The 23,747-nt window shown below is 38.9% G+C and overlaps 1 protein-coding gene across 4 annotated transcripts in view; it reads left to right on the top strand.

Annotated features, from left to right (window-relative positions):
• The window catches only part of PID1 (phosphotyrosine interaction domain containing 1), a 252,883-nt gene that overhangs the window by 226,334 nt on the left and 2,802 nt on the right, over positions 1-23,747 (top strand). The gene's annotated exons all lie outside the window — the stretch shown is intronic.

Raw genomic sequence — 23,747 nt, 5'->3', positions numbered from 1 at the left:
AGTGACCAAATGGCTAATGGCAGGACAAGTATGTGTCTATGGGAGTCCTGTGCAAGTCTATTGCATGTACACACCAGTTTATACACTGTACTAGGTAGAGTGGCCACAGCTTCATGGGACTCTTCCCAATCCACCATTATTTGGCAGCAACCACGCTGTGAACTGAGAGTATACTAATCATGTAAACATTTGGAAAGAAAGACTTTTTAGAAAAGAAATATTGTTAAGGACGCATGACTCAATTCAGTATAATCCAAAACACTCTCCAGATGTGTAGAGTCTGTTTCACCACAGAACAAGGGGTTTGCTGCTGAAGCAGTCCTGAGCCCTTGATTTAGGATCGATAGAGCACTGGAGCTCAGCTGGAGAGGCTATACATTTTGACAGCCAGAGCCATCTCCATGGTTTTCATCAGTCATGGCCCTCATTTTGCATTGTGATATGTGAGAAAGATGTGGAACTAATGACCACATGCTCTAATGGGGGATTGTACAGATATGGCTGCAGGGCCTTTTGTATGGTTGGCTAAGATTTTAGAGTCTCTTGTCTTGCCCCAGGGATTGTGCTTCTGTTGAGTTTCACAGAAAGATAACCTAAAGAATCGGGAGCTGTCATTTAGGAAAAGTTCTACAGACAAATGACTTATTATTTGGACATTTTTTCATATTTTTCCTCTGCTATAATTAATGTTTATAGAATTTTTGACCACCTGAGGTTACTTATATGTTGGTGTGTACATATAGATATAAACATATATATATAAATACTTCTATGCATGTGTGTATATATATATCTTGGTGTGTGAACTAAACTGGTTATAAGAGATTTGGGAGCTTCTGGGAAAAGGCAGCTCAATATCATGACACTGTAATGCAGCAAACTTTTTCCAGAGTTATGTGTATTCTGTGAGATGACTTTTCCTGATTTCGCTCCTCTGATTGAATTTCAAAACAGCATGAATACAGTGAGAAAGTTTTTTATGGTCTCCTGAGTGCAAAGAGGTTAACCTCTAGATTTCTGAGCTGTTAAACTTGGGAAAGAAATGAGAACATGTCTCTTATATCATCTTATACTATATTAAGCTCTTGGTTATCAGTTATCTGAACTGCTACTAATAAATTAGTAGGTGACATGTAAGTTGGTAAAATGTATTTGGGTGCTTATATTTGCTCATGGTATGTTTCTGATGTTCTACAATTGCCTTGCATTTCAAATAAATTCAGCTACAGACCAGGATTGTCATTACCACCCCATATTATTTATTTATCATTGTTCTGGACATTCTGCCCAATGGAGTGTGGTATGAAACAAAATGAACTATAAATATTAGAAAGAAGATAAACAAGCCTCTGTGGTAACAAAGAGGGTCAGAGAAATTGAACAGATCATTTACCAGAGAAGAAATATAGATTGCCAACAAATATATGAAAAAAATATAATCTTACTAGCCATCAAAAAATAACAAGGTACCATTTTTCATCTGTCAAATCAGCAAAGATGATAAAATGATGATCATCATTATTGAAAAACATCTGGTATGTCGAGGGAGTCTCCTGTGTAGCTGTTGGAAAGAAAGATGGGAAAAATATTTCTGAAAGAGAATTTAATATATACATCAAAACCTTAAAGATGCCCATAGTCATCACTACCACAGCTCCACTTCTAGGAATTTACTATCGGCAGTGTCTCCTTTCTTCTTTTGCATTGCTAATCCCTTTGAGAATCTGATGAAAGTGATGAATCCTCTCTTAGAAAAATGCAAATATACAATCAACTTTGCATTTAATTTCTCAGGTCCTGTGGTGATTGCCAAACCCCAGCAAAATGACAGCACCCTCTACTGCAATATTGACTTTGCATAACACCCAAAATACTGTTACTTTAGAAATTGGAAGGCATCCATAAACTCGAGTCTGGGAAACTTTATATTTAATACATTTTATATATTAAATTATAAAAACAAGGCACAAAGTAAAATTTTACATTTAGAAAAATTAAAAAATTAAGCACACATTATTATTGTAACATACATTACTAGCTGCTGCTGTCTGCCCTTCCTTTTGACTTCAACCCCACCAGAACTGCAGCCTACATGGGGCCAATGGAATTGCCCCTGAGTGGAATTTTAAGAACCAAATTTTGGGCTGCTCTTTCGCTCTAGCCAGCCCCTTCCACTTGCACATTTTGCTTTTTCTTTCTTCTACCAAGGAGAGGGATTTGTGAGAGCAAAAAGAAATGCCAGCCCAGGAGGGAATTCACCTCCCCTTTGCAATAGACCCTCCAGAGGGTTCCTGCCTCCTGGGCCAAGTGCAACCTTTTGTTAATGTTTTCAGGGAGTGAGGGCTGCAGTGCAGTTTGGCACCACAATGTAGATGGGAACAATGGGATGATCAAGCTTGGTAGGTAGTGAAAAAGGCTGAGACAGTGCTGCTTTCAAGGGGTTTCCTGAGTTAGGAGAATTTCTGTGACTTAAGCCAATTCAGAGGGTTTTTAGAATGAGGGGAAAATCACTAGAGCCTATGCTCTGCTGTTGAACTTATTTATTCACACCCACGAAACTGTCTCAGAGTTAGAAAATTGCTCTTGGTATAATGAGTAGAATGTATCAAGAAGTCATCTGCCACTCTAAGGCTCACCCTGAAAAGCAAAATCTGTGGAAGTGACAGTATATTGTCATAAAGGGACATCTTGGTTTCTTCATGTCAGCAGTCTTACTATGCAGACTCTCCTGTTTTTCTTCTTTTGTGATTGCACCTGCTTTTCTTCTTTTGTGATTGCACCGTCTCTGGCTGAGATCTTACCCCAAGATGTAGAGCAGCATCTTAAAGCCAAACCATTCAAAAACCTTTGTTCAGGCTCTTGGGCTCAGAGGGAGAGTGTCTGAATTCAGATCCCGTTTTGTTTCTAAGAGGTGTTGTGAGAGTTGTTTAAGAGCTTTGATTCCAAACTGCCTGTGTATCATTGGACAAATGACTTAACCTCTCTGTTCCTCATTTCCTAAACTGGTATATAATTGGATATAATAGTCCTTATTTTCCAAGGCTACTATGAGAATTTAATGACTTCATATATTAGGCACATAAAACTGTGCCTAATAGCACTCAATAAATGCTAAATGTTATTATTATCTTTATGTTTTGGATGAGATCCGTAAAATAAATAGAAGTCCTATAAATTCATTATAATATAATTACCTGGTGACATAAAACTTTCTTTAACTTTTGTTTTTATTCCTTTGTTTTCTGATTAGATCATTACTTAGTTTGATATTGGCTTCCAGTGGATTATGTTTTTGTTTTGTTTCTATCTTACTGTGGGACCAATAGACCATCTATACGTGGCTGAACTAGGCTATCTGTCCAGACCTTTCGCCTGGGTATAAATTCCTTTTACTAGCAGAGTGAGGGCCAGATGGAAGGATCGTCTCAAGGAAACCTGGGCAGAAGCCCTTTCCAAGGTTGATTCTAACTCTACACAGTTCTGGAAGGCCAGCGGTTGAGAGCAGGGTTCTGTATCCTTGGCATGAACATTGGTGTCACCCTCACGAATGTGATGCTGCTCTAAACACATGAGCAGTGGCAGACAGGACTGGAGAAGAAGAACATGGTGGTGTCAAATGGTGACTACAGACTTTGTGGGGCGATAAAGGACATTTCCTTGGAGACACCCTAAATTAACTGGCTGTTCTTTTATTGGGAGCTATTTTACAGCTATCAAGATGGTAGGAGATCTTGCCACATTATTTGGGTGTATATAAACTGAGGGTGATTCAATTTCTATACGCACAGGCTGGGGGTTTGGGGAGATTTAAGTTTCATGTCCAGTCAAGAGTGAGTAGACCATTGGACTGTAGAACAGAGAGTTTAAATTGGTGGGATTTTCTATGCATTTTGAAAGCAAGATGGTATCATCAAATTGTAATTTTTGTCTAAACCAAAATCTAACAGCGAGATCAAATGTTTTTTGGAGTGACTGTTTGGGTTCCTCTTTGAATCTAGGGTTCTAGTCTGAAGAATAAAACCTCATCTCTCTGCTTTTGGAAGCTGATTGTGGGTAGGGGTGAATTTAATTCATTTAGGGATAGTTTTTCATTATCTAGGACTTAAATTACATATATATATACATTTACATTTTCTGAAAGAAATTAAGGTAAATTAAAAAAGAACTTAAGATTTTTCACCATAAAATCTAGCCAAGTTTATTAATTTTCCTCTGTATACCTCTACAAAAAGAAAAGCTGTTTGAGGCATGTTTTACATTTTTTTTTTTTTTTACCACAAAGTGCATTTTTTAGTCCCCTCCTCCCCACTCACACACACACACACACACACACACACAGACACACAGACATACACACACACATTCCTAATTTAGGGATACTAAAGTTTCAACATTTACCAAAATACCAATAACAAAACCTTGGAGGAAAAGATGTTTAGGAAGTTAGTTATGTGTGTATGTCTGGGTAGTATTTATAGGACTAAGCTTTGCTGAGAAAATGTAGCATTCTTTCATCTTGTTTATTTTTTTAATACAATCTACTAGTTAAAGATGAGGAAATATTGCCTTACGCAGCATGGTTCCCGGCAGAGTCCGTGGGTTCATTGATGGAATATGTGAGACGTTGCAAAGCCATTTTTTCCTTTAGGCCCTGAATGAATTGCTACCAGCCAGGGGTAGAATGATGGTGGTCAGAGATGGGCTATATCAAGTTTGATTTGGGCTGTGGCACTTGAGGCAGGCAGTGGAGGCCTTCCTGTCACAGAATGAGCCTCAGCAATTGCAGCGTATTCTGTGACTGCCAAATCAAAGCATGTTAAGTGACCAGGCAAGGGCTCTCTGCTTTTGACAAGACACAGCGACAGTGACTGACAGAGGAGGCTATGGGAGTGGCCCAGAACGGCACACTCCATGACAGTGTGCTGGGCAGGCAATGCAACATGTTGATTGAAGTCTCCTGAAATTCATCAGTGTATTCACAAAAGGAAGGTTTCCTCATCAACTCACTCCCACCCCAAACTCTGTTTTGTTGTATAGCTCATGCAAGGCACTGCTCACTGTTACTTTCTGAGAATGTTCACAAGTTTTGTGCAAAGCACTTCCCAAACGAAATAAGACATCACTGCCACCTGTGATAGTAGAGACCTGACAGCCCAGAAATCTTGAACAAAGGAACAGAACCATGAACACAAGTCAAACCACCAGCAGCTCCTGTTCGTTTGAACAAATAATAAGGAAAATTAACTTAGGAAAGAGCATAAGTATCGGGTTGGCCACATTTTAGGTTACATGGACATCTTTATTATGTTTATCAGGATATCAGTCATTCACTTTATTAATTGAAATATTATTAATCAACTATTATCATTTATTCACCATTACAAATAGACCAACATCCAAAAGAAAAATAAATAAACTCTCTACATAAAACTAGCCTGAATTGCTGGGCGCAGTGGCTTATGCTCTGTAATCCCAATAGTTTGGGAGGCCGAGGCGGTTGGATCACCTGAAGTCAGGAGTTGGACACTAGCCTGGCCAACATGGCAAAACCCCATCTCTACTAAAAATACAAAAATTAGCTGGGCGTGGTGGTGGGCACCTGTAATCCCAGCTACTTGGGAGGTTGAGGCAGGAGAATTGCTTGAACCTGGGAGGTGAAGGTTGCAGTGAGCAGAGAAGGTACCCCTGCACTCCAGCTTAGACAATAAAGTAAGACTCCATCTGAAAAAAAAACTAGCCTGAACTTTAAGAGATTTAAAAATTGTAATACCTAATATTTTTTATGCCATTAAATGTTGGACATTAAGGAGAATTAATTTCTTTTTATTCCGTGAGTCTTTATTGGACTCAAGCAGTATGTGGTATGCTATTACAATGACTCACATCTCTACATTCTAGGAATTTACACTTTAGCATGGGCCGTTACTGTCAATTCCTAGACAGTCGTACACAAGGCAGAATGGAGGGGCCTGGCAAGAGGCACAAAGGAGTCCTGAGTCCAAGGGGCAGAGCGAGGCTGTGATGGCCATTTCCTCAGGAAATGATGAGCATGAAGACTTATCTTCATTATTGTCTCTGATAGAACTTGGTGTTAATGGGAAATCAAGCTTGACTTTCCAACTTAGATTCAGTATCAAATCACTAGTGTAGAGTTTGAGAGCTGGCAATAATGGAGGGACATTTGGAACTGTCTCTAAGATAGGAAGGAGAGGGACATTCAGGGCTGTCTCTCAACTAGGATAGTGAGGGAGAGCATTTGTGGGGGAAGCAGGGGAGAGGGCCCAGGTGGTGGTGGAGTGCAGGTCCCACCTTCTTCTTGGTGGGGTGGGCAGAGAGGAGCTAACCCAGCACCAGCTCTGTCAGTGATCCGCCTCTGTATTCCTGCAGGATATAGATTGCCCTTTGAGTCCTGGTAGATCTTCTCACACAAGCATCTCAGCATCCTCATGACTCAGGTGATGGGGGAAAGCAGGAACACCCAGGTACACTCCAGCCCAACAGAAGGGTTTTAGGAAAAGCACAGTTGAAAAAGTCAACATGCAAACAGCCACGTGGAAAATCCACTGAGTTTACAAGGACTTTCATCATAAAGAGACTTTCCTAAAACAATAAAAATAAAGTTCTTTTTAAAAAGAGATCTGCTTTCCCGTTTTAAATCTGTGAGTCATGGTTTCTGTATCTTTGCTTTACACATACAAGGCCCTGAAATATGGAAGGGGCCCAAAGAGTCAGATAATCATCTTTTAAAGGACTTCAAAGGATATGAGCTGGATGTAGTCCTTGCTCTTCCTTGGCTGGCCACAGAGCCGTTCCTTCTACTGTGGTTCACAGGTCTGTCCCGGGCATTGCCAGGCTGCATTTTCTGCTCACCTAAGCCAATGACTTCCATGGCTGGCCAGGCATGGCTCTTTCCTTCTGAGCGAATCAGAAGGAAGCAATTCTGAATCTGTCTACTAGACAGCGATTGCCTGCTTTGCCCCGCTAGTAATGTGCTACTGTGTCTTAAAATAAGAAAATAAGACTGCTCTCTGGACTGCTGAGCAGGTGCTTCTTGAAAAATAATGAAAGAGCTTCTTGCTTTTCCTTAATCCATCATGATTTGAAACCTTTGCACCAGTGCAAGTACACTCTCACTAAAAATAAATGTGCTTGCTGAAGTAGTCATTCATCTCAAAATATTCTGCGTCTGCTTTGTTCTTTATTCTTGTTTTCCAAATATTAAAGAAGAGAAAACTTCTTTTTTTTCTTCCCTTAAGAATACATTTCTTGGCAATGACTTTAACTAGACATCCTTCAAAATTACAATCCATAAGCCTCTATATTATCAGTGCTTTCTTCTGTATTTCTAAATACTTGATATCATTCTCCTTTCTTAAAAAGAAATTTCTCAGCTGGGCGCGATGGCTCACATGTGTAATCCCAGCACTTTTCGAGGCCTACATGGGTGGATCACCTGAGGTCAGGAATTTGAGATCAGCCTGGCCAACATGGTGAAACCTCGTCCCTATTAAAAATACAAAAATTAGCCAAGTGTGGTGGCGAGCACCTGTAATCACAGCTACTCTGGAGGCTGAGGCAGGAGAATCACTGGAACCCAGGAATCAGAGGTTGCAGTGAGCCAAGATCATTCCACTGCACTCCAGCCTGGGTGACAGAACAAGACTCCATCTCAAAAAAAAAAAAAAAAAAAAAAAAAAATTCTCCCTCTCTCCTCTGTCTCTCTTCTCTCTCTCTCTCTTTCTCTTTCTCTCTCTCTCTGTCTCTCTCCCATCTCTCTTCTTTCTCTCTCTTTGTCTCTTCTCTCTCTCCTCTCTCTCTCTCTCTCTCTCCAAAAAAAAAAAAAAAGAAAGAAAGAAAAACAAATCTAGTGGGAAACTCCTGTAGAATTTTTTTTCAATGTAATAACTCTAATGTGGAGATGAATAGTAACAATATTATCAAATTGTCACAATATTTCCTTGGATCAGCTCATTAGGTAATAGTAGAAAATCTGTGGTTCCAAGATTATGTTAAGAATGTGAAAATGTAACAGGACTAGTCATCAAAAATTACTTTCACATCATGCATTGGGTTCTATTTTGTAAAGAGAAGGTAGAATATGACATTGAAAGCTTTTAAGTGGTCATAGATTTTGTTGCCAAGGGTGTTATTTTTAACCGGATGTATTTCCAATGAAATTCCTGCATCCACTCCCCTCCCCCCTCGCCCCTCCCCCCGCCACACACACATGTGCTCCAGGACAGTTAGAATATAATTTGTCACATATCACTGAAATAGATTGATCCAGCCAGCATAAGAGGGTGGATTTTGATCACAAATGGGTCTTTTGTTGAATATATCTTAAATTTACTCTTCAGGATATGAACATTGCTTAGTCAACTGTAAATGTTCATGAAAATCTTCATCTTTTTCACTTAAATTAAGATTGAGCCAAGGACATGTCTTCATTGATCTTCTTTTTAGCTTTTTATTATGAAGTAATTTTAACACAAAAATGTCGAAAAGTTATTATAAAATATTTCAATATACGTAGGTTTCTTTTTCCCATATTCCCCCATCATTTATTTACTTTATCATTTATATTCTATATGTATGTGTATATTTCTATCTTTTGCTCCTACAGACACACAATTATTGTCTTTTGAACTGTTTGATAGCATATTGTAGATATGATGTCTCCATACTTCAGAGTGTAGTTCCTAGAAAGTAAGAGGTTCTCTTATCCACAGGACAGTTATCAAAATCAGAACATAGACATTTATACAATACTATTATGTAATCTAGAGACCTTATTCATATTTTGACAATTGTAAACTATTGTATTTTATATCAAAAGAAAAGTAAATGAGTGCCCGGGAACTGATCCAGGATAATGAGATGGGTCTCATTAATGTCCTTTAATCTGGAGCAGATCTTTATTCTTTCTCAGTCTTTCTGACCTTCATACTTTTGAAGTTTAAGCAATGCCCTGCCATTTGGATTTGTTCAACATTTCCATAAGATTGGGTTCAAGGGGTTGGCAGGGGGGTAATGGAAGTAATGTTGCATTCTTCACAGTGTATATGACTTTATCACTTAGTTGGGATGGGATGTGTTAGGTTTCTCCACAGAAAATTTGTTACTCTCCATTTGTAAATAATAGGTGTCTTGTGGAGGTACTTTGTTTCTGTGTAAATACCCGATTTCTCATCAGATGCTTAGTCTCAGATTTTAGCATCCACTGATCCTTCTTGCCTGAAACATTTATTACTTCGTTGGGAGTCAAGTGGTGATTTTCTAATCTCATCGTCTCTTCTACCTTTATTAGTTTGTGTTCTAGTATAAGAGCTTTTCTTTTTCTTCCTACAATTTATTCATTTATCTATTTATATCAATATTGATTCATGGATTCCTACCCATTCTGTGGGTTGTAATCATTACTATAATAATTTACTTTGATGGTCTAATTGTCCCCAGTTTGGCCAGCAGGAGCCCCTTCAAGTGTCTCTGTCCTTTGAACATGTTTATATCATTCTTTGAGCACTTTCCTCCTCTCTGGTACAGCATGATGTTCCAGGACCATATCACTGTTTTGTGTAACAGCCCTGAAGGCAGCTCTATCTGAGTAGGGCTGGCTTCTTTTAGTGGAGAACGATATTTAGAAACCAAGATCTGGGCTTTAGTTATGCTCACAGTGCTGGGCACATTACTGCTCGCAGGGTGCTAGGCACAGCTAAGAAGTACATGTATATATGCATGTATACACAAACTCACCTGTATATTGATATCAGTGTCTACATGTCTATATATATTGATAGCCATGGATTTGGAATTACTCCAATTCCACTCTAATGTCCCAGGGTTCTGTGTAGCCCCCCGACTTTCCATATGTGTAACTCTCTTTAACAATGAGAAACGTGGTTCTCAGCATTTACTATATAGCTACTTTTTAACTTATTTCTTTGATACGCATGAATTCAGCATTGTAAGTCTAGGGCACTTTGAAAAATAAATCTACTAACTAAAGTACAATAATGGTTTATAGTTTTTCTGTCTTTAGCCAGAGGGAATATTGTCCAAATACCGTGTTAAAATGTTATTTGAGCTTGCTTTTTCCTCTCTTCACTGCAGTTCTGTTTTTCATTTGCAATCCAGTTAGGTTTACTCATTTTTATTTTGGTTATATGTTGAATATTTTCACCCGGTTTCTCTTGATTGTATTAATTTTTGTGTCCATGATTCTGAAAGTCACAACTATACAAAAAGGTATACTTAAAGAAGTATCACTTCTTCATGCCTTCTACCCATTCCCACATCCCCATTATTTTAACCCCATTCCCAAGCAACCACTGCATGTTGGTAATCAGTTTTTTTCTTCTGGTTTCTTTGTTCACAAACAAATATATAAAAATATATGCTTTCACTTCCCCTACTTGCTTACACAAAACCCCCCCTTTTTTTTTTTAACTTTTTTTCCTTTTTTTTTTTTTTTTGACAGTGTCTTGCTTTGTTGCCCAGGCTGGGGTTGCAGTGGCGCGATTTTTTTTGTATTTTTAGTAGAGACGGGGTTTCACCATGTTGGCCAGGCTGGTCTCAAACTCCTGACCTCAGGTGATCCACCCTTCTCAGCTTCCCAAAATGCTGGAATTACTGGCGTGAGCCACTGTGCCCAGCCTTTTTTTTTTTTCTTCTTCTTTCTCACTCATTTTCAAATACACATGTTGAATAGTAGATTAGATGGATTTACTGTAATGTATTCAACTGCTTTATTTGGTACGAGCATTTAGATTGTTTTGTGTATCTTATGATTACAAATAATGCAACATTGGATAAACTGTGATTATGTGTTCTCATGTTGAAGAGTATCTTCAGTGTAAATTCCTAGGTATGATCTTGATGATTCAAAAGACATACAGAATTTTGTTATAGAATGACAGTTCCCTTCCAAAAGGGTTATACTAAGTTGCATTCCAACCATCAATATATGTGTGTCTGTTTCTCTGCAGCCTTGCTAACAGAATATGGGCCATACATTTTACTTTTCATTAGTATGTCTGGTGAGAGAGGTATCTCAGTGTTGTCTTAATTTGCATTTCTCTAATTATGTAATACTATGAGTAGATATTTTAAATAAGACTCTGTCAGGTAAGAGATAATCTAAGGATTTCATTCAGTTTTCTACCAAATATATTAATATGCTAGTTAACCACACATTTTTAAGTACATATCAAATATTTTTGTTCTAAGTTAATAGTTGCAAGGGATATAATTTCTAGCATATGTTAAAGACTGTCATTTTAAATAATTTTCTACATGGCTCTTTTAAATGTAGCTAATATAATCTAAACACCAAGCTGGCCTCTCTTTAAAAATATCACGAACAAGCTCTTCTTTAATAATCATAAATTTTGTGTTTGTTTTTCCTTGAACTTTAATAGCCCTTCTATTTTCCACATAGAATTTCAACCTAATATAAGTTTATGGTTGAGTCTTTTATTTATTACTCTGTGAGATTACACAAAGAATTGGATATTCAAATAAAAAAGCTCATCTAGTACCAAACTTTACTAATAATTACAAAGAATCAATAATTAGAAAGCACAAGCAAAACAGAATGAATGTGAGCTAGGACTGTCAGTACAGCACCCTCAATCCTTTCTCGCTGCATTATGTATAGTCTGGCTCAAATTGGCACAGAAAATACCTAATACTGTATACAGTGACATTACTTAAGTAGAGGGCACCCTTTTAATCTTGAAACATCTCCATTTTATACATAGTTACATTGTGAGATTCTTTCTTGGAAGCTATATGCCATAAATTCACATATTTGAGGTTTGTTTACCGATTCTAGGCAAGCAGGTATATCCTACAAGAAGAATTTCACAGACAAGGATTTGCTTACTTGCAAACAGCAGAAGATGTGGTAATTAACAAGTTGACAGTAAGATTAGACTAGGTTCTTTCTTTCTCTAGGGTTACCTCCTTTTCTCCCTCATAAAGGGAGAGAGTGGATTTCATAACTGTTGCTTAATCATTTATTGTCTACCCTGTCATATTTTCTCTGCAAGAAAATGTATAAACAATTGAAATTTTCAAAAATTATTTTCTGTAACAATACATCTTTAAGTTTAAATATTTCTTTGGTTTGAATTATCCTTACAATTAGTATTAATATCCATTGATCGGAACAACAAATATATGATACATTTTGATAATTATAAATAAAATGTAGTCCCCGTCCCTAATCCCTGACAACCAGTAATCTGTTCTCCAGTTCTAAGGTTTTGTTATATCAAAATTTATATATAAATGGAATCATATAGTATGTAACCTTTGGAGGCTGACTTTCACTCAGTATAATTCCCTAGAGATTCATCCAAATTGTTCCACATATCAAAGTTTATTCCTTCTTATTGCTGAGTGGTATCCCATGATATGGATGTACTACAGTTTACTTAACCATTTATCTGATGAAAGACATCTAGACTGCTAGTTTTTGGCTATTGCAAATAAAGTTATGAACATTCATATAAAGGTTTGTATTTAAACGTGTCTTCATTTCTCTAGAATATGTAGCAATTCCATGTTTAATTAGCTTCAGTGTACCCCTCCTTCTTGTATTCCAAATCTCCACTGGTTGCTTACTAGGATCTCTGGACTTGTAGCCAGTAGATTTGTGTGTGTATGACCTCTAACCACACGGTGTCTCAACGTTATTCTTTCTAAATGTTTAGGGCCGTCTGTGATCCATTCCTAATGAGTTGTGCACAAAAGAAAATGAATTGATAAAGTGCTCCAAGGACTAAAATTGGTGACACTCTTCCCCCGCCGCACTGTTTGTCCCTTGAATCCATTTGTCAGGATGACTCTCAGGCAGTGCGCTTGATATTGATTTATCATTTAGAGAATTTTCTCATTGTGAGCGTGTTAGGGCCTAGAGAGCTCTGCTGAATTTCTGTGGCTTTTCAGTATACTCTTCTCACTAGAAAGCAGAGGGAGAGGTATCAGACCTGTCAGGAAATAAATTGTTCTTGGGCCGCTGGGTGGAACAGCTCCAGGTTTCATCATCCTAAGGCCAGCTCACCAGAAGGGGCCACATGAGGGGATGTGTATTTCAATGTGGTGTCATTTTTATTAAGTGACTTTGTCTTCAGGGGCACACTTCAGTACCTTCAAGATAAATCGCTTCTGTCTTTGACAGTGACAATGACAGTATTTCCAAGCTTCACACATCCAAGAGCCAATTGACAGGACAAATTGCACATGGGGACTGCTTGATAAGTGCAAAATGGGGCACAGAATCTCAAGTCACTCTGCATCATTGGAACTAAGTTATAATACAGATAGCAGAAATAAATCTGTCATTTTGCTCCCTAATTGTGGGGCACATGCTGTATTTAACAGATGAAGGAATGTTCACCTCTTTGCTAGAGTTCAAAAATAGTACTTAGTTATTACTTGATATTGGGTCTTGATACATGTTCCTCCATGGTATATATTTCTATAATAAAACATACATTTCCTAATAAAATTTCTATTAATATTTTTATAGATTATGTCAACATAACCTATGCAAATACTTGGGGAAAAGTGTTAAACATTTTTTAAATTTTCTCAATATTTTTAGCTTTAGGAAAGTTACTGAAAAAAATATCTCCCAACCAAGGCATGTGCATAAATGTGCCCTAGAGATTGTGTACTTTATGAAACTGGCATGTTTAAGTCTATTAAAAAAATTAAGAGTAAGTCTGTATGCCTTTCTGGGTCATAATCATTCCATTTAGAAAAACGAACAAAAGCAGACTGATAAAGTTAGAGGAAGGCCTTGTTTAGGCAGCTAAGCTTACCCTCTACTTCCTGGTCAGGCAAGTAAACCCGGCTAAGCAGACATTAGGCAGAAGACTTGGAGGGGTGGCCTCATGGAGAATGACAATTAGTGAGCTTCATCCCAGTCTAGCCATAGGACAGCTAGATCCATTTTCGTTGTTTTTTTATTTGTTTGTTTGTTTTGTTTTTGAGTTGGAGTCTAGCTCTGTTGCCCAGATTGAAGTGTTACAGGTGCCTGCCACCACGCCCAGCTAATTTTTGTGTTTTTAGTAGAGGCGGGGTTTCACTGTGTTGGACAGCTGGTCTCGACCTCCTGACCTCATGATCTGCCTGCCTCATTCTCCCAAAGTGCTAGGATTACAGGCATGAACTACCACACCCGGCCTAGATCCACCTTTATCCTGATGAAGTGAAGTAGATCTGCCAAAAGACAGACCCCAAAATGGTATCAAAGACTCACTCTGACAACAAATCAAACACAAGAAAAAACCCTAGCTTTGATTCAAAGTCATTTGAGCTTCCTGAGGATGACACATAGAAGCCTGTAGGGCTGAGGGAGAGGACTCTGGAGCGATTGCAACCAAAAAGGATGCCCAGGCGTACTCTGAGCTGAGACCAAGCCTCTTGGGTTGACCTTCTGGGGTTTCAACTGCCTTTATTGAGGGATGTGCAAAGTCCTACCCCCATAGTGTTGGGCTCCAAGAGCAATTTTTTAACATGTGTTGTCTAGTGTGTTGATACACAATGCACGAGAGGTAGGGTAAGAACCAACATGGCACAGATTTAACGTTGGCTTTTTGGAATTATTCTTTGAAGTGGGAATGGTCTGCTTTGTTAAACACCATGTCAGAGTTCTCTAGGAATATGATGTCTGAATATTAACTATGCTGCACTGTTGTTTTCTTTCAATGATTGACGCATTATAATTTAAAATCCCTGGGCTATGCAAACACATCTCTAATTAAGGACAGTTTAACTGCCTTTGACTCCAACCACCTTGCAGGATGTTTAAAAAGCCTTGGTAGGGTGACCATTACATTTTGCTGTCCCTGACTAGGTCTTGGTCTCAATATGGACTCTTGAAGAAATGGCCAGAGAAAAGGTAAATGATATAAGAATTGAAACTAAGGTGGCTGAATCCTCTTCAAGTGAAAGAGGAAGTGGAAAGCAGTGGAAAGAGCTTTTGTTTTGTGGTGGAAGACTTGGGTTCTACATCTCACTTTTCTGAGACCAGCTGTGGGATTTGGGGCAAGTGTTCTCAGATCTTTGGGTATCAGAGTCATTACATTTGTAACAAATGAGTGGTGTTAGGTTGGTACACACACATACATATAAATGATTGACCCATTTATATGTGTATGTGTATGTGTGTGTGTGTTTGTGAGTAGGGGGAGGGAGGGAGAGAGAGAGAGATTGAGAGAGAGAGAGAGAGAGAGAGAGAGAGACAGAGACATATCTTTAAAATAATTGACTCACATGATTGTAGGGTCTGGAAAGTTCCAACATTTTAAGGGAAGGTGGGCAGACAGGAGACCCAGGGAAGAGGTGTTGCAGTCTTGAATCAGAAATCAGTCTAGAAGCAGATTTTCTTCCTTCTTGGGGCATCTGTTCTCTCTACTAAGGTCTTAACCTTATTGGATGAGACCTACCTACATTATGAAGTGTATTCTGCTTTATTCATAGTCTACTGATTTAAATGTTAATCACATCTAAAAAAGAATATCTTCACAGCAACATTTAGGCTGGTGTTTGACCTAAGAGTGGGCACCATGCCCTACCCAAATCCATACATAAAATCAGCCATCACTGTATCTAATTATATGTCTTATTATAGAAGTTAGCTTAAGGAGTCACAAGCTGAGACAGAAGGAACATTTTTCTTAGAGTTGGGAGACATGGGCCCAAGAACTGATTCTCTCACTGGTGGGCTCTGGGACTGCCACTGACTTCTCAGTGGAAAATGAGTGGCCTAGTTTTGATCATTGGGTTCCAATGTGATCATTGACAGGTACATATTTTCTGTCATAGGCTCCATGTTTAGAGCAATTTTATTTGCCCAATAAATCACATTATGTAAATGTGAATTCATTTTTTGCTTATATATATATACACACACACACACAATATTATATATATTATATATCCACACATATATACACACAATATATTATATATATACACACATATTATACACACACACACACACAATAAAAGAGACACTGTCAGAAAACAGCTTTTCTCTGCCCTTTTGAAGTATTGAAAATAGTTCCCAGATTACCACTCCCCTTTGCTATTTTTATGGGTTTCTCCAGAGTCCAGGAAGACTGATGGAGGACCTGCAACTCCTTGATGGCTGATGCTGAAACTGGGCAGGGAGCGCCAGGAGGAGCCAGAGAAGATCCTGTTGGCAGGCTCACCACAAGTCTAAAGGGACCAGCCTTGGGAAGGGCAGTTGGGATGTGGCAAATGTGAGCCAGGTTTCCGGGTCCTACTGTCCAGGTTCAAGTTCTGGCCACTCTGTGACCTTGGGCAAGTTACTTCAGCCTCTTACAAGTTCCCTAATCTATGAAACAGCTATTACATACCTTATGGAATTATTATGAGGATTAATGGTCCATATAAAGCATTTAGCCAAGTACCTGGCATAGAGTAAGTCCTGCCACTGGTCCTGTTCCTGTTAGTGATTCCCAGGAACCAGGAATTGGTTCTAGTAGCCCCCTTTGTGTCTTCCCTCTGCATTCTTCTAGACCTGCAAAATGTATTATCGTGCTGACAATAATTTCATAGATTTCACTATGAACAGCATCTATCTTTTAATACTTTCTTCATGGCTTAAATCTTGTAATATAGGTTCGTGGTCATAATTATCCAATCAGTGTTTGTGATTTAGATTGTTGAGAAATTGGCATGTAGATCCATCTCCACTCTTCAAAGTGCCCAGTGAATTCCTCGCCTCTGTGGCCAGCAAGAAAGCAGTGGATTCAAGTGAGGTCGTAAATCTCTGTGTTGCACCCTTAGCCTTTTCTCTGGAATGTGCAGGTGGGAATTCATGTGATAGAAGAAGAGCTTGACTCTGGTATTTTGCCCAGGGTTAAGAGCGGCTTTTCTTTTTCTCATCGTCTGCCTTGGAACCCAAAGGCTATTAGGATTCCCAGCAAAGTTTCCTCCATTCTCCTTTCCTATCATGCTATTTTATGTCAGCTGGGTACATATTTTATGTCCTACAGACAAAGGAAAAACAGCAAATTTTATTTTTATTTTTTTATTATACTTTAAGTTCTGGGATACATGTGCAGAACGTGCAGGTTTATTACATAGGCATACACGTGCCATGGTGGTTTGCTGCACCCATCAACCCGTCATCTACATTAGTTATTTCTCCTAAGGCTCTCCCTCCCCTAGGCCCCCAGCCCCCAACAGGCCCCGTTGTGTGATGTTCCCCTCCCTGTGTCCATGTGTTCTCATTGTTCAGCTCCCACTTATGAATGAGAACATGCGGCGTTTGGTTTTCTGTTCTTGTGTTAGTTACAGCAAAGTCTTTTATATCTCAAGAGAGGCCTCCAGAAAGTCTTTATTCTTGGCTTGTCATTCTTGAGAAGCCCAGCAGTAAGTGGAACCCAAGCTAAGCTTGTGAAGCTGGGCTCATCCAGCTTGGAAAGTCGAAGAACTCCAGGAAACCAGGTGCTTGGGTTCTTGTACAATCATCCATCCCATCTTCCATCTTTGTTTGGGAACCCTTGATATGACCCTTTTCATCCCACTCTCCAGTCTAGCATGAGGTGAGTCAGGTTCAAAACAGCAGCTTCTCAGGCCAGAATGAAGTATGGACTGGCCACCAAGGGAAACAAATGGTACTGCTCAGCCAGAAGTATAACTTTCAGGCAACCAAGTTTGTTTTGACACAGATGAGCAGGGAATGGTGATTCATGAATGAAGAGCTGGCTGGGGTGTTGGAAAACTCATGAGTTGGAAGGAGAGATTCTGAGGACACTGCTGTCTCCTGATCCGATGCTGTTAACACTGCAGACACTCTGGCGGGTCCCTTGGCTTCACAGCCTCTCTGTATTTTCACAGGCTGTGAATATTCTCAAATAACTTCTTCAGTTGGGGTTGGGCAAGTCGATTTACACACATTGCAAATGTCTGTGTTTGGGACATCAGTTTATGCCATGGAATGACACATGGGGAAAGTGTTCATTTTATTTCTCTCAGAATGATTCATTTGTAATAAGTTTCGTGCCCAGTGCCTGCTTCTGCCACCATAGAAAAGAAGCTGGTATTTACTGCAATTTCCAGCTAGTTGTTACTTTTCCTGAAGACTCTTCTTGTCGCCTTCCAAGTCCCTTTGTTCCAGCACCCTGGGTGGTGAAGGCTTAAAGAAAAATCTGTGTATCATTTTGGACACATTTTGTGACCAATTTTATAAGATGATGTTTTCTGTCTACTTTGTGGCTCTGGAAGATGGCAACTCTTAAAGACAGGGCCTATGATTCATCTAGAAAGAATTCACCTCTTTCATAGACAGGATAACAGGATTCTCCTTAAGCAAGCCTGACATTGGTGCACAGCTATGTTGGTTGTGGAACCCCCAGAAGCAGCCTTGCACATTGAGTTCTGTGTTCTTACTCATAAGGAGGATGTGCCCACAGAAGAACATTAAAGGGAATTTTCCCACATGAGAGAAACTGTGGCAGGAGGAGACCTCTCTATTTATATTTAGAGTAAGTCCCTGTAACAGTGTTGATGTAGAAATATACAGGTATAATGGCCCATATTATAAGGTTTCTGTTTATTCAGACATGGGAACTCCATGGTCCAAATACACAGGGGACATGGTTGCATGCAGAGCATAACTGAATCATTGGTATTTTGAGACAATTAATTTTTTAAAACAGTTTTTACTCAATTTCCCTTGAAAATCAGAGCTATAAGATGCATTTCTGGTAAACTATATATATATAAAAAAGAGAGAAGTTCACTTTTTGAAAAAAGGTCTGAATAGTGTTTTTCAGTGACTTATAGTCAACATTATGGGTTAATGCCAAACTCTGTAGAATTTAATGGGAGAATTAAGAAATGTGTGGACAGGCAATAAATAATTGACTTCCTAGAGCAAAGTGCACAGACATAGGTCAGGATTCCGGAACTTGGGCCATTATGGATAACAGCAGGGCTGATTTAAAAGAGTTTCTCGGGGGAGATGGTCTTGCTACATCATTTTATCCGTTTGCATTCTATTTTTAGGGACATGCTTTTTAAAGAATTATTTCCATTCCACTTCTAGGAAACCCCATTCAGATCATTGTTTTTCTATGTTTCTCTTTTCTTTTCTTTCTTTTTTGAGACAAGGTCACACTCTGTTGCCCAGGCTAGAATGCAGTGGTGCATCATAGCCCGCTGCAACCTCCGCCTCCTGCAGGTTCAATCAGTTCTCCTGCTCAAGCCTCCTGAGTAGCTGAGACTACAGGCGTGCACCACCATACCCATCTAATTTTTGTATTTTTAATTGAGATGGGTTTCACCATGTTGGCCAGGCTGGTCTTGAACTCCTGACCTCAAGTGATCCACCCACTTTGGCCTCCCAAAGTGCTGGGATTACAGGCCTAAGCTACCACACCTAGCCCCTGTATTTCTTTAAGAAGTGCCAACTTGTTAACAATATTTCTTTTTTTTTTTTTTTTTTTTTGAGACAGAGTCTTGTTCTGTCGCCCAGGCTGGAGTGCAGTAACATGATCTCAACTCACTGCAACCTCTGAATCCCAGGTTCAAGCAATTCTTCTGCCTCAGCCTCCCCAGTACCTGGGACTACAGGTGTCTGCCACCACACCCAGCTAATTTTTGTATTTTTAGTAGAGATGGGATTTCACCATATTGGCCAGGCTTGTCTCAAACTCCTAACCTCATGATTTGCCCGCCTCGGCCTCCTGAAGTGCTGGGATTATAGGCGTGAGCCACTGCACCTGGCCGTTAACAATATTTCTTTGAATTTATATAATCTCATATAGATAATATATTTCAAATTTATATAATCTCATTTAAACTACTTATCTGTGCTCCACTCGTCTCTCCAGTACACCTGCAAAATAGAACTTTATTTCTTTTAAAATCTTTATTTTATAAGTAATACATATTTATAAAGAGGAAGATATTTTCTCTTAGTTATCAAAATTTTACTACTATGAAATTGGTTTTCATTGTAGTGAATCATCTACAACTTGCAGTAAAGATTTTTAGAAGTATTTCTAAATTATGTCATGATATATATTTCTCTATGCGATTTTTTAGAAAAATATCGGAGAGAGAGAGAGAGAGAGCCTTTAGAGGAAATCAGGATTTTTTTTCTACCAAACATAAAAATAGTTATTTCTAGTTTTGGTGAATAGTAAAAATAAATATACCTCATTTCAGGTACTAAAGTTAATTTCCTCCATATGCCTTTTCCCCTAATTTATTTTTATTGTGGTAAAATACATACAACATAAAACTTACCATCTTAACCATTTTGAAGTGCACAGTTCAGTGGTATTAAATACATTCATAATGAACACAACTATCACCAGCAACCATCTCCAGAACGCTCTTCATCTTGCAAAGCTGAAACTCTGCATCCATTAAACGGTAACTCCTCATTCGTCCCTCCCCCAATCCCTTGACAACCACAATTCTAATTGGTCTGTTTCTTTCATGTTAACTACTCTAAATACCTCATACAAATAGAATCATACAGTACTTGTTTTTTTGTGGCTGGTGTATTTTACTTAGGATAATGTCATCAAAATTCATCCATGTTGTAGTATCTGTCAGAATTTCCTTCCTTTTTAGGGCTGAATAATATTCCTTTATACGTATATACTATGTTTTGTTCATTCATTCATCTGTCAATGGACACTTGGATTGCTTCTACTTTTTAGCTATTGCAAATAGTATTGCTATAAACGTGTACAATATCTCTTTGATATACATCTTTCAATTCTTTGGGGTATATATATACCCAGAAGTGGAACTACAAGTCATATAGTAATTCTTTTAATTAATTTATTATTATTATTATTATTATTTTTTGAGACAGAGTGTCACTGTGTCACCCAGGCTGGAGTGCAGTGATGTGATCTCAGCTCACTGCAACCTCTGACTCCTGGTTTCGAGCAATTCTCCTGCCTCAGCCTTCTGAGTAGGTGGGATTACAGGTGCGCACCATCACACCTGGCTAATTTTTGTATTTTTACCAGCCATCCTAACAGGTGTGAAGTGGTATTTAATTGTAGTTTTGGTTTGCATTTTTCTAAGGATGGTAGCATCTTTTCATGTTTTTTTTTTGGCTTCAAAAAATATCTATTAATTTCCATTGCCCATTTTTCCCCCCAGGGATTGCCATACAGAAAGTTTATTTTTTAAAGCCTTTTTTCAACTTTTAGGTCCCGGGGTACAAGTGCAGATTTGTTATATGGGTAAGTTGTGTGTTGCCAAGGTTTGGTGTGTTAATGATCCCGTTACCCAGGCAGTGAGCATGATGCCTGGTAGGTAGTTTTCAACCCTCACCCCCACAACCCTCCCCCTCCTAGTAGTCCCTAGTGTCTGTTGTTCCCATCTTTATGTCCATGTGTACTCAATGTTTACTCCTACTTATAAGTGAGTAAACAAGTGGTAAGAGTAGTCAGAGGGGTTCTTGTGTTGTGATAAGTATATATAAATTGAGTAAGCTGCTTATTAGTAGAACTGATAATAGCTGCTTATAAGTTGAACTGATCATAGCCGCTTATTGGTAGAACCGTTGTAATAAGTATATATAAATTGAGTGAGCCACTTATTAGTAGAACCGATAATATCTGCTTATGAGTAGAACTGATAATAGGATAATAGGATGATGGCTAGGGTAACTTCGTATTAAATTGTTTGGGTGACAGCTCGTAATATTCTGATTGGTGCAGAGTTTGAATTGGATGCTGAGAACATGTGGTATTTGGTTTTCTGCTCCTGCATTCACTTCAGACAGTGGCCTCCAGCTATGTCCATGTTGTCGCAAAGGACATGATTTTGTTCTTTTCGTGGCTGAGTAGTATTTATACATGGTATGTATGTACCACATTTTCTTTATTCAGTCCACTGTGGATACCTTTGCCCATTTTTAAGTTGGGTTTTTTTACTTTTTGTTGTTGACTTTTAGGTGTTCTGTATGTATTCCAGATATTAATTACTTATTACATATATGATTTGCAAATATTTTCTCCCATTGGGTGGGCTGCCTTTTTAAATGTGTTGACATTTTCTGTTTATGCACAATTTATTTGGTGCATAAACACCACAATTTATTTGGTGCCAAACGTTCACAGATTGTCCACATGAGTGGCTGAGATAGTGACACCTTTGCTTTCTGATAGCTCAATTTCATGAACTTTGATGCATAAAATGATTTAAAATATTAGGTAAAACTAATGGCTATGTATGAATCATAATCATAAATAAATTTCATGTTCAGACTTAGGTTATCTCCCCAAGATATCTCATTATGTATATGCAAGTATTCCAGCATCTGAAAATAGCTGAAATTTGAAATACTTCTGGTGCCAAGCATTTTATCTAAGGGATACTCACCCTGTATTGTTAGTTTTCGTCCTGCAATATTATTCCCTCTGCCTCCTCCTGTCCTTTCCCACTGCCTCTGTTCCTAATCCAGGCCACCCTTATCCCCTGGCTGTGTTTCTGCTATCAGTCAGGCCTCCCGATCCACCTTTCTTCCTGGCATCAGGGAAGTCTGAGTTCACAGCCTGTATCACATCCAGGCACTCCTTGGACCTTAGCCCTTCAGTGGCATTCCAGCAGGAGCAATGATGCCCCAATTCCTCAGACTGCATGTGGGGCGATCCCGCAAAGGTCAGCCTATTTTTTATCCAGAGGTCGTGGACCTCTTACATGGCCTCTGCTCCAGGGCTGTCTTAGGCTATGGGTTTATGTGTGCTCAGGTTAGCACAGCCTCTTTGTCCAAGCTGGCTGAGACTTTCTCTACTGCAGCCTTGCCTTTACTGTTCCCTCCTCCTCTTTAGCCGTCTTGACTTGGTGGGCTCCTGTGTAGTTTGAGGCCGATGCTTTGAAATCCAATGCCTCTTCCTGAGGCCTTCTGTCTTCAGTATGCCACTGCCTCCTCCACTGAACACTCACGGTACTTTGCTGTTCCCCTTCTTGCCCTTTCCATGGCCTGCCTTACATCATAGTCATAGCTGTGCATGTGTCAAGGGTGAGAGTTTTATCCTGGTGAACTGTGGAGCTAGGATTTAAACCTCAACTTCACCTGCCTCAAAGACTGTCCTCTGAATGAGTATTCAATTATTTCTTTCCTGTGGATATTCGGCCCTCCCCAGTTTCATAGCAACCCCCATGCCTAGGTGTTAGATTGCCATTGTGTATAAGAGGGTCCCAATAAATACTTCTGTGATGTACCACCCTTACACATCTTTATTAAAAAGTTACCTTCTTAAAGGGACTACTCTTGTCACAAAGATACAATAGTACTTAACTTCTGTGTTTTAATTTTTTATATGTGGCCTGTATTGTCCCAGTAAACAGAAACATTGTTTGGCATCATTGTGACCGAATGTCCCCTCTCAGTTCTCACTGTTTCCACGGACCTTCTTCTGGTCTTTCTCTCCTTGCATTCATAGTGTTTCTATTTGTGTCACTAATTTTAAATGTAAGTATATACTATTTCATGTTGTTTCTTAGATGATCTCTTAAATCTTATGCCTCCCCATAGTGCCTATGCTCCAATAATAGTAACTCTATGTATTTTGTGGGATGAATAAAACAATGAAAGAATGAAAATCCCTTCTTGGCATATTATAAAAAAGTTTTTAAAAAGACAGTATTTGAATCTTTTGGAATTATTCTTCTTAGTTTTCACACTGCCATCTAGCTAAGTGATAAGCCAGCATTCTACTCTTAAT

Source organism: Theropithecus gelada, chromosome 12, assembly GCF_003255815.1.
Source record: "Theropithecus gelada isolate Dixy chromosome 12, Tgel_1.0, whole genome shotgun sequence".
Classification (NCBI taxonomy): domain Eukaryota; kingdom Metazoa; phylum Chordata; class Mammalia; order Primates; family Cercopithecidae; genus Theropithecus; species Theropithecus gelada.
The sequence above is the reverse complement of the archived record's forward strand: the minus strand, read 5'-3'. Positions and strand labels throughout refer to the sequence as shown.